The 9,327-nt window shown below is 39.1% G+C and overlaps 1 protein-coding gene across 23 annotated transcripts in view; it reads right to left on the bottom strand.

Annotated features, from left to right (window-relative positions):
* LOC135105095 (peripheral plasma membrane protein CASK-like) overlaps positions 1-6,891 on the bottom strand; it is a 239,781-nt gene extending 232,890 nt beyond the window's left edge. For 11 of the 23 annotated variants that reach the window (XM_064013060.1, XM_064013063.1, XM_064013071.1 and 8 more), the window contains exon 1: positions 6,727-6,891. The gene's annotated coding sequence lies outside the window, so the exon portion shown is untranslated. The remainder of the gene's footprint in view (positions 1-6,726) is intronic. The other 12 variants (XM_064013062.1, XM_064013064.1, XM_064013074.1 and 9 more) reach the window with 2 other exon arrangements.
* Between the last annotated feature and the right edge of the window lie 2,436 nt (positions 6,892-9,327).

Genomic DNA, 9,327 nt, shown 5'->3' with positions numbered 1-9,327 from the left:
TTTGACTATTCTCATTCTTTTTTCTTCTAGGTTTTGTGTTTTTTTTGTTTTTATCACTTCTTTACTTTGTCTCCCTGATTCCTTTCTTCGTTTTCTCTCATTCGTCTTTTCTGATCTTCACTGTCTTTCATTCATCCTATACCTAATGATCCCTTCCTCCTCCTCCTGCTCCTTTGTCTCTTTCCTTCCTTCATTCCTTCTTCGTTTAACCCCCAATTCCTCATTCCGTTCCTTTACAACTTCAAACTAAAACTAAAAGTAGTACTAAAATTAAAAAAAAATAGCAAGGTAATGCTACTAAAAATACAACACAGGAGGTATTAATAGCAGCGCAAAAATAAGGCAGCGCAATAATTACTAATAGTAGGGTCCAATATCCCGTAAAAACACGAGGTAAAAGTTGACAAAAAAATAGAGGCAAACACGTCAAAACTATATTTCACATGTATCAAAGTGTTTCGGCTCACAGCAGAGTTTTGCAAATTGGCGTGGATAACATAACTTTTTTTTTTTTTTTTCGTGCCTCTCAATATACTTTTCTTTTTTTTTCCCCCTTTTTTTTAATCCCACGAGTTGGAAATATATTTTGATTTAGTTATCCTATGTTATGTTTTTTTTTTCATTGAGTTTATTTTATTTTATTTATTTATTTTTTTGAATAGCTGAATAACGATCACTTAGGGACGGACACACACACACACACACACACACACACACACACACACACACACACACACACATGAGCGTTATCAGTGTCGCGAGCTCTGCTAAAAATGCGGTTATTGTTATATCTTATTTTGCTAGTCATTAATTTTGAGGAGATAACCAGCTCTCTCTCTCTCTCTCTCTCTCTCTCTCTCTCTCTCTCTCTCTCTCTCTCTCTCTCTCTCTCACTTTTCATCCTTAATTACCTTACTCCTTTATTTGTCGGCTTCTTTGCCAGTTCTCTCTTCCGTAATTGCTATTTCTCCCAATTATCTTTCTGTGCTTCTTTTTCCTTTCCTTCTTTTACCTTCCTCACTTCGCTTGTTGTTATAGATTTTTGTGTTTGTTTCTTTTCATTGCTTCAGTCCCATCCTTTGTTAGCTTGTATTTCTGCTTCTTCACTTTCGATTTCATCTTTGTATCTTTTTGCCTTCTTCCTCGATTCGTTTATCTCTGTAAAATATTTTTTATTCGCTTTTTCTTTTCAACGCGTCATGCTTTCGTATTCCCTCCTATAATTTTTTCTTTCATTAATTCAACCTTCATATCTCAAAGACATTTCCTCCATCTTATATTAATTTCCTTTCATCCTTCCATCCATCTTTTATCCTTCCTCATTTTCTGATCTCCCAACCTTGTCTGGCTTTCAGTTTCCTCTTTACTTTTTTTTTTTTTCAACTAATAATCTCGTCTGGCATTTCCTTAATTTTTCCTCTATTACATTACAAGTTTACTTCTTAGTCTTCGAAAAATATTTACTTGACAAGAGCTGCATCTTTTGCAATTATTGCTTCAGTAAGTCAATGTACCTTTATAAGAAAGCATAAAGGGATTTAAAATGCTGAAAATGTCTTGTGTCCATATTTTTTTTTATCCCTTAGATTCGTCCCCGCTCACTTGACTAACAACGGAAAAGTAGAAGGAAAAGAATCAAGAGACATGAAGTGTTTTTTACGTCACAGACTTTTTCGTAACTTCATCACGCTTAGTATGAAGATTTAGTTTTGCCTCATACACCTCTTCGTACCCTGAAACTGTACCCGCTTACGTTAAAAATTACGGAAAACGAAGAAAACAGCATCAAAGGGACTTGTTTTTCCTGATATATATATCAAATATTCTAAATACGTATCACTTATGCTATAAATGACTAAAAAAAGAGAAAAAAAATATATAATGGAGATTTAATTTCACCATTTATAGCTTTTTAAATATTCTAAATATATCCCCATTTAAGTAAAACCATAAAAAAGAACGGAAACTATCAAGGAACATTAATTCTACCCTTCATATTATCTCCTAAATCAGGCCCAACTGAAGTAAATTATTATGGAAAGTTAAAAAAGAAAATGGTATCACAGGAACCTAATTTTACCCTAGACACAATTTAATACCCAAAATTCATCCTAACTCACGCAATTAATGTAGAGGACGGGGCCCATATATTATTTTTTTTTTACTTTATACACTTTTAAATTCCCTGAAACCGTTCCTCACTCACGTAAATATTCATGAGAAAGGGGAGAGGGGAAAAAAAAAAGTTAATAATCACCTTAACTTTGTCTACATTTTTTCCCCTCTTCAATCTACTGGCGACCGATGGATTTTGTTGCCGTGACGTCACAACATGGCGGCGATGATCCCATTATGTCATTATGGAGACAAAAATAGCGTCGACCTAAATTTTTTTTTTTTTCACTCCTCTCACCTGGTTTGTTAATTGGAGTCATTAGCGCAACGTTCAATGGCAGCGTAATCAGCTCCAGACTGTGATAATGAGACACGAAGGATGGACCATAAAGTTTCCCTTACTTGATGGCAAATAAGTTTAAACCGCATTCATCCGTACTACAAAAAAAGAAAGGAAAAAAGAAAAAAAAAAAAACCAAGGTAACTAACCACTTCTACTGCTACTTTTTTTTTCTCTTATTTTCTGTGTTTCTGTGTTTTGTTAATTATACCTTCATATTATTCTATCTAGTAACAGAATACTTGAATATCCTTCTTTTATTTCCTCTCCATCTATGTACTTATTATTTTTTTTTCATTATCTTTCAAGTAACATTTCAGTAACTCCTAGATTCAATGCTTCTTCCTCCTATTTCTTCCGTGTATTTATCAATTTTGTGTATAGCATTTTCAATAACCAGATATTTCAACATCCGCCATCATTTCCCTCTATATTCATGTAATTTATGCTTTTTACGTAACATTTCAAACATTCTTACTCTCACTTTCTTACAACTATTCAACGTGCTTATCAATTTTTATTATTCATTATTTCTTTTTATACATTGACTTATTCCACTTCTTATTTTTTTCACCCCTTTTTATTTTTAATCCAGTGACCGTATATATACGAGTATATATATATATATTTTCTGCTGTAATACATTTAACTGTATTTTCCATGTATATTAAGTTACGGGGACAAAAGAGCGGTCTGAAAATCTACACTCCATCATTTCAGTGTGTGTATAGAAAAGTACAGGCCAGTTACGGTATACATAATAGGTAGGCATGTATCTGTAGCCCTAATTAACACGGCAGCGAACTGTATGCCAGGCAGTAGATTATCATTGTTCTTGTTATTATTATTATTATTATTACTATTCTCACCATTATTACATTAACAACAACAACAACAACTACAACTACTACTACTACTACTATCTTTATTACAAACATCATCATCGCTACCTTCATTATTACTATCATCATCATAATCATCATCATTATCACCACCATCATTGTTTTCATTACCATAATTTTTTCCTCCTTTCCCTCATTTCGTTCTTTCCATCAGCGATTTTTTTTTTCGTTCGCTCCTCGCTTCTCTCCCCACATGACAAAGGAAAATACTATTAGACGGCTATACAATTAGTAGTTTGTTTGTTGTTTATCTGCCACTAACCTTCCTACCTTTCACTGGCTTTGACTCAACAGGTATACACACACACACACACACACACACACACACACACACACACACACACACACAGACAATGGAGAGCGTCAGGATGCGTTTGTTTGCACGCCAAAGGTCATCAGCTGTTTGTTTGTTTGTTTGTTTGTTTGCAATGGAACGGTAATGCAATTGTTTGAATGCTGGTTGCGATTGAGGAAGGAGAGTGATGAGAGAATATGGAGAAGAGGAAGGAAAATAATACTGATAACCACAATGATGATGATGATAAAGAGGAGGAGGAGGAGGAGGAGGAGGAGGAGGAGGAGGAGGAGGAGGAGGAGGAGGAGGAGGAGGAGGAGGAGGAGGATAACAATAATAATAATATGAAGAATGAAAGTAAGGACAAGAAGTGGAAAGAAAGAATAAGGAAAAAGGAAGAGGACAAAAGCAGGAAAGAGAAAGAGAAGAAAGAGCCAATCTTGATCAAAGCAACAACAACGAAAAAGATAAGCAAGAAAGTTATCAGGGACATCACAAGACCAGCCAATAATAGTTTCTCTCTCACACATCTTATATTTGTTATCCACTTCTGCTTCATCCCCCATTACTTTATTTACCCACTTACTTTCTCACTTACCTCACTTACCTGCCCATCTACTTATATTCCTACCTGCCTGTCTCGCCTAAACAGAATTTCTTTATCTGTTTACTTATTCAAATATTTATGAATTCATTTACACATATATTCGCTGTCAGCCTTGCCTAAATATGTACTTCTCTCTACCTACCTATTTACAAATCTATCAACTAGTCTATTTACTTATCTACTTATTTACCTTTCCTAAACAATTAACTATTTTTCTCAATGTATTAATTTCATGTATTCATTTGTCCACTCAATTTTCGCACCTAACTAACGTACTCGTATATACACCTGGCACCTCATACACACACAAATACACACATCCATAAATACGCTCTACTTTTTAATACGCAAAAACGTAATATTAACTCATGTAGTAAACGCGCCACATTCACGATGACACCAAAAAAACTAATAAACAAATAAAATAAACAACACGAGTCGTTTGCCGCGCGATTCACTTCCCCGGGTGTACATCATGGCGCTGAATTAAGCCACACAACCTTTTTTTTTTCCTCTATTTTTATCTATTCCTTTATTCCCTTATGCAGAGGAGGCTGCTTTCAATTAGGCTTAGGCTCGTCAGAAACATAAACTCCCTCTCCCTCTCTCTCTCCCCCCCATCTCTCTCTCTCTCTCTCTAAAGGGTTTGCAATTTGTGTACACGCCCATTAGGAAGCAGGTTCGTACACACAATCCCATGTACGCCTCAGAAAAAGGGCACGAAAATATTCATAGCGCACACACAGCGTCTCAAAATGTGTACAGGAACACACACACACAGAGAAGAGAGCGTAAATGAAGAGAGGTGTACACAGTTGAAGTTGTTACGTACGCACTGCACTCAACCCCTCTTTGTGTGTGTGTGTGTGTGTGTGTGTGTGTGTGTGTGTGTGTGTGTGTGTGTGTGTGTGTGTGTGTGTTGTGTGTGTGTGTGTGTGTGTGTGTGGTGTGTCACCTGCCTGTTTATTGCACCTGGACACATTCCTTTGGTTTTACACTCATTTATAAAAGACTAAAGTTGACATTGCTTTATATGTGTCGTATTAGATTTTTCACAGGTTAATTATATCTTGTCTCACCTGTACATGGTGCTATACTTCCCACAGCTTAATTATCCCTCCCTTTCTCGCTTGTAAGCATTCATACACCTGTTATTCCATTCAACACACCTGTCTGTCGTCCTCATATTACACCTGCCTATATCACATCTACTACAGTATCACATTACCACCTGTATGTCGCCTGTTTTACCACACGTTTGTATCGTCACACCACAGTACCTCACTACCACCTGTCTGTCACCTGTTTTGTCACACCTGTTCCTGTCATCACACCACAGTGCCTCACAACCACCTGTCTGTCACCCGTTTTACCACACATGTCTGTCATCACCGCGTCACAGTACCTAACTACCACCTGTCCGTCACCCTGCTTTACCGCACCTGTCTTCACCACTCACCTGCCCGCCGCCTCACGTCTCACTCAACCCAACCGACACAAAAAATTCACACAAGACACGCGCCGGTGGTTCAATTATTCACGGCTCCAGTCGCTCATTCTTATCCGTTGCCTTCACTTCGGATACTTTTTCTTTTTTTATCTCTTCCTCTTCCTCTTCTCCTCCCCTCCCCCATCCCCCCCTCTCTCTCTGCTGGCACATTCACGGCTTCCTCATTAAACACTCATTAATAATTCACTGCACACAACCGTATTCATGTCTTCCAGCGGGCCGATCACTCATTCACTAAGAAAAATTATTCATGATTATCAGAACGATGAGAGCCGACTCCATATTGGGTTTTGGGAAGCTGACTTACAATATGTGAAGTTCACGATCAAATTATTACGTGATTAATATTATTATTTTTTTTTTTAACCGCGTGTTGTAATTAGTGTTATGTTAAGTGCTCTTCCCACTATGTTGTATCTGTAATCACAAGGCCGAGGGAGGAGGGAGGAGAGGGTGAAAAAGTAGGAGGATAAGGAGGAGGAGGAGGAGGAGGATGATGATGAGGAGGAGGAGAAGAAGAGGAAGGCATGCTTTCAGTACCCGAAGCAATGACGCACCTCAAGTCAGCACATTTTCTCCGATTGCAAGGAATATAAAAGAGAGGAAGAGTGGAGATGCGAACACACACACACACACACACACACACACACACACACACACACACACACACACACCCACACACACACACACAATCTTTCGCAAACACGTTCATGAATTCACGATATCCATTCTTTTTTAATATACTTTTTTTTTTTTTCAAACTTGATCGTAAAGGAGAAAGGCGAGCACTTCAATGAGTCAGTATTTCTTTTCTCTATCACTCCCTCCCGCACCTGAGAGCACACACACACACACACCGACACACACACACACACACATACACACACACACACACACACACACACACACACACACACACACACACACACACACACAAGGGGCACCACAACAACGCACCACTGACACCGCTACGCCGCATCACTGGTATTCCAGGTGAGATGATGAGGCGCTATACAGGTGCACACAGACACACGCACGCCTGGGCAATGCCAAGGACGACCGCCACCACGAGAGGGACTCTAGCACACCCTCCCTCCACAGCCGCTCGAGCAAGACTGACACCGCACCACCACCTCCCAACTTCCTCCATCCACCTCCCGCCCACCACCACCACCACTGCCACCACGACCTTCCCTCTCCTCCAACCTTATCTCCTTTTTCTCGTCGTCCTCGTCCTCCTCCTTCTCCTTGAGCCATTCATACCAAGAGGATAATATTAACAAACAAAGCTTTCCTATGTCTACAAAATGGAGTTGGAATCTATTGAAGAGGACCAAGTGTCGCTCCTTTTGTGTATACTGGAGGTTTTGGTTCTTATATTAGTGTGAATGAACGAGGAGAGATGATGAGGAAGATAAAGAAAGAGAGGGAGAGTGGGAGAGAGAATGAGGAGGAATATCGGGTAGCGTTGGAAAGAGTAAGGAAGGACAAGATTAAGGCGTCATATTCTACCGTTTTTTTATTCCGGAGATTCATCCCTCTCATTGCTCTCCTCTCCCTCTCCCTCTCCCTCTTCCTCCCCCTCCTCTCACTCCGTTCTCACAATCCAGTAATGAGAATTCGTAGTGAGTGATGCTGAACTAACTCAAACGTGAACGGAGTGGAAAATCTCTCTCTCTCTCTCTCTCTCTCTCTCTCTCTCTCTCTCTCTCGCTCTCTCTCTCTCTCTCTCTCTCTCTCTCTCTCTCTCTCTCTGCTCAGTCAGCCTTGTAACCTCCACCAAGCCACCAAGACCTGCCAAGCCATCCTCCTTTCCCTCACATTGCCCTGGGCCTCTAAATCCAAGGTCAAATCTCTCTCTCTCTCTCTCTTCTCTCTCTCCTCTCTCTCTCTCTCTCTCTCTCTCTCTCTCTCTCTCTCTCTCTCTAACCTACTAATTTTATAAACGTATTGAAGTCCAGAGTTATAATCCCCTTCAGTAAATTCAAAGGACTTGCTTGCCATTAACTGAAGTGGTCAAGGTGAGGCTTCCTATCATAAGCAGGTGAGGGGCGAAGACTCCCTACACGTGTGCCATTAAAACAATCTTGAGGAGAATGTAAAGGCGTACAGAAGCAACCATTTACAAGTGTTTGTCGTTGGAGTATCACTATAAGCACTCGCGTATTCCACAAGTGACTCCCAATAGCCACTTAAAAATCGTTTCAGGTGCAAATGGAGACGTTCAAGTGATCTTCCTTTTTGTTCATTATTCCTTCTTTCTTTTCGTTACCTCGATTCTTTCCTTGTTTCTTCCTACTCCTCGCTTCTCACTGCCATTACCCTTCACATATCCTACTTAGTGACCTTTATCCTTCTCCTTGCTCATCTAATCCTATTTAGAATGGTACTGTTTCCCAGTGGTAGATGACTGGAATAAAATCAGTAATAAAATTCTTAGTGCTGAGTCAATAAGAAGTTTTGCGTGATTATTAGATGAATTTATTAATAGGCATGATATATATAGGTAGTGTAAGTAATGTGCAGGGCTTGCTTCTTCTTGCAGCTTCTTTTTTGTCCTTCTGTTCTTGTTCTGAACATTACTGATCATGGAAAAGCACAATAAATACTATGAAAGCGGTACTAAAATCCACAGGTATACAAGTACATCACCCTGTTCAAAATATATTTCGACCACTTATAACCGTAGAGGCAAATGATATTGCTCTCTCGTTACTAAAAGGAAAAGATATGCTCGTTTCACAAGAAGACACCACAGGCATCCATTTCCTAACACTCATCCTTTCATATTTCCGGCTCAAGTTCTGATAAATCTGTTTTATGAATCAATTTTTTTTTATCGCTATCCGGGAATGTCAAAATCTTACCAAAGTTCAACTCCTCACATGACAATTTTTCTTTCTTTCGTTTCCTTTTTTTTTTTTTTTCCAACTCTCTTTGTTCCTTCCAGATGACATCACTGCTCTTTTTATATATTTTAAGGCAAGTATTTCAGGTCTTTGGCACAATTTCTAAGTTAGACGATTCTGTGTTTTTTCTCTGTCTCAACCCACTCACCCCCCTCCCGTCCTCTGAGTAAAATATGTCTGTCATTAGCATCTTTTCCAGTGTTTTTCTGTGCTCTCTCTGTTCTTTACCCGCAGATGACTCAAACTTTTGTTTCCAAATTACTTTCTTGCAGATTACACTTCTGGCTTTTGCAGTTTTATCTCAACGCTTCTTCTTGACCGGTTCACTATTGGTGTGACAAACGGTTACTGTGTCTGAGCCTCTCATCAGCTGAGTGACGCGCGGTTTGCTCTCTCGTCCAATTTCAGATCCTACTCTAACACGTTTTGGCGCTTATCCCGACTACATTTTAACAATTTTTGGTAGGAATCAGAGGTTTGCAAGAATGTTTTTCATGACTGTAGTGACGGTTTAACAATGATTTAACACCATCAATGGAAAACACACCCATGAAATCTCTAGCAATAATTTGTGGCCTTTGGAAATTATAACTGTGTGAGGAAAAGGCGTAAGGAATACAGGTCTTAGTGTAGCTATTCATAAGGTCAG

The sequence above is a fragment of the Scylla paramamosain genome, chromosome 11 (assembly GCF_035594125.1).
Source record: "Scylla paramamosain isolate STU-SP2022 chromosome 11, ASM3559412v1, whole genome shotgun sequence".
Taxonomy (NCBI): Eukaryota; Metazoa; Arthropoda; class Malacostraca; order Decapoda; family Portunidae; genus Scylla; species Scylla paramamosain.
The sequence above is the reverse complement of the archived record's forward strand: the minus strand, read 5'-3'. Positions and strand labels throughout refer to the sequence as shown.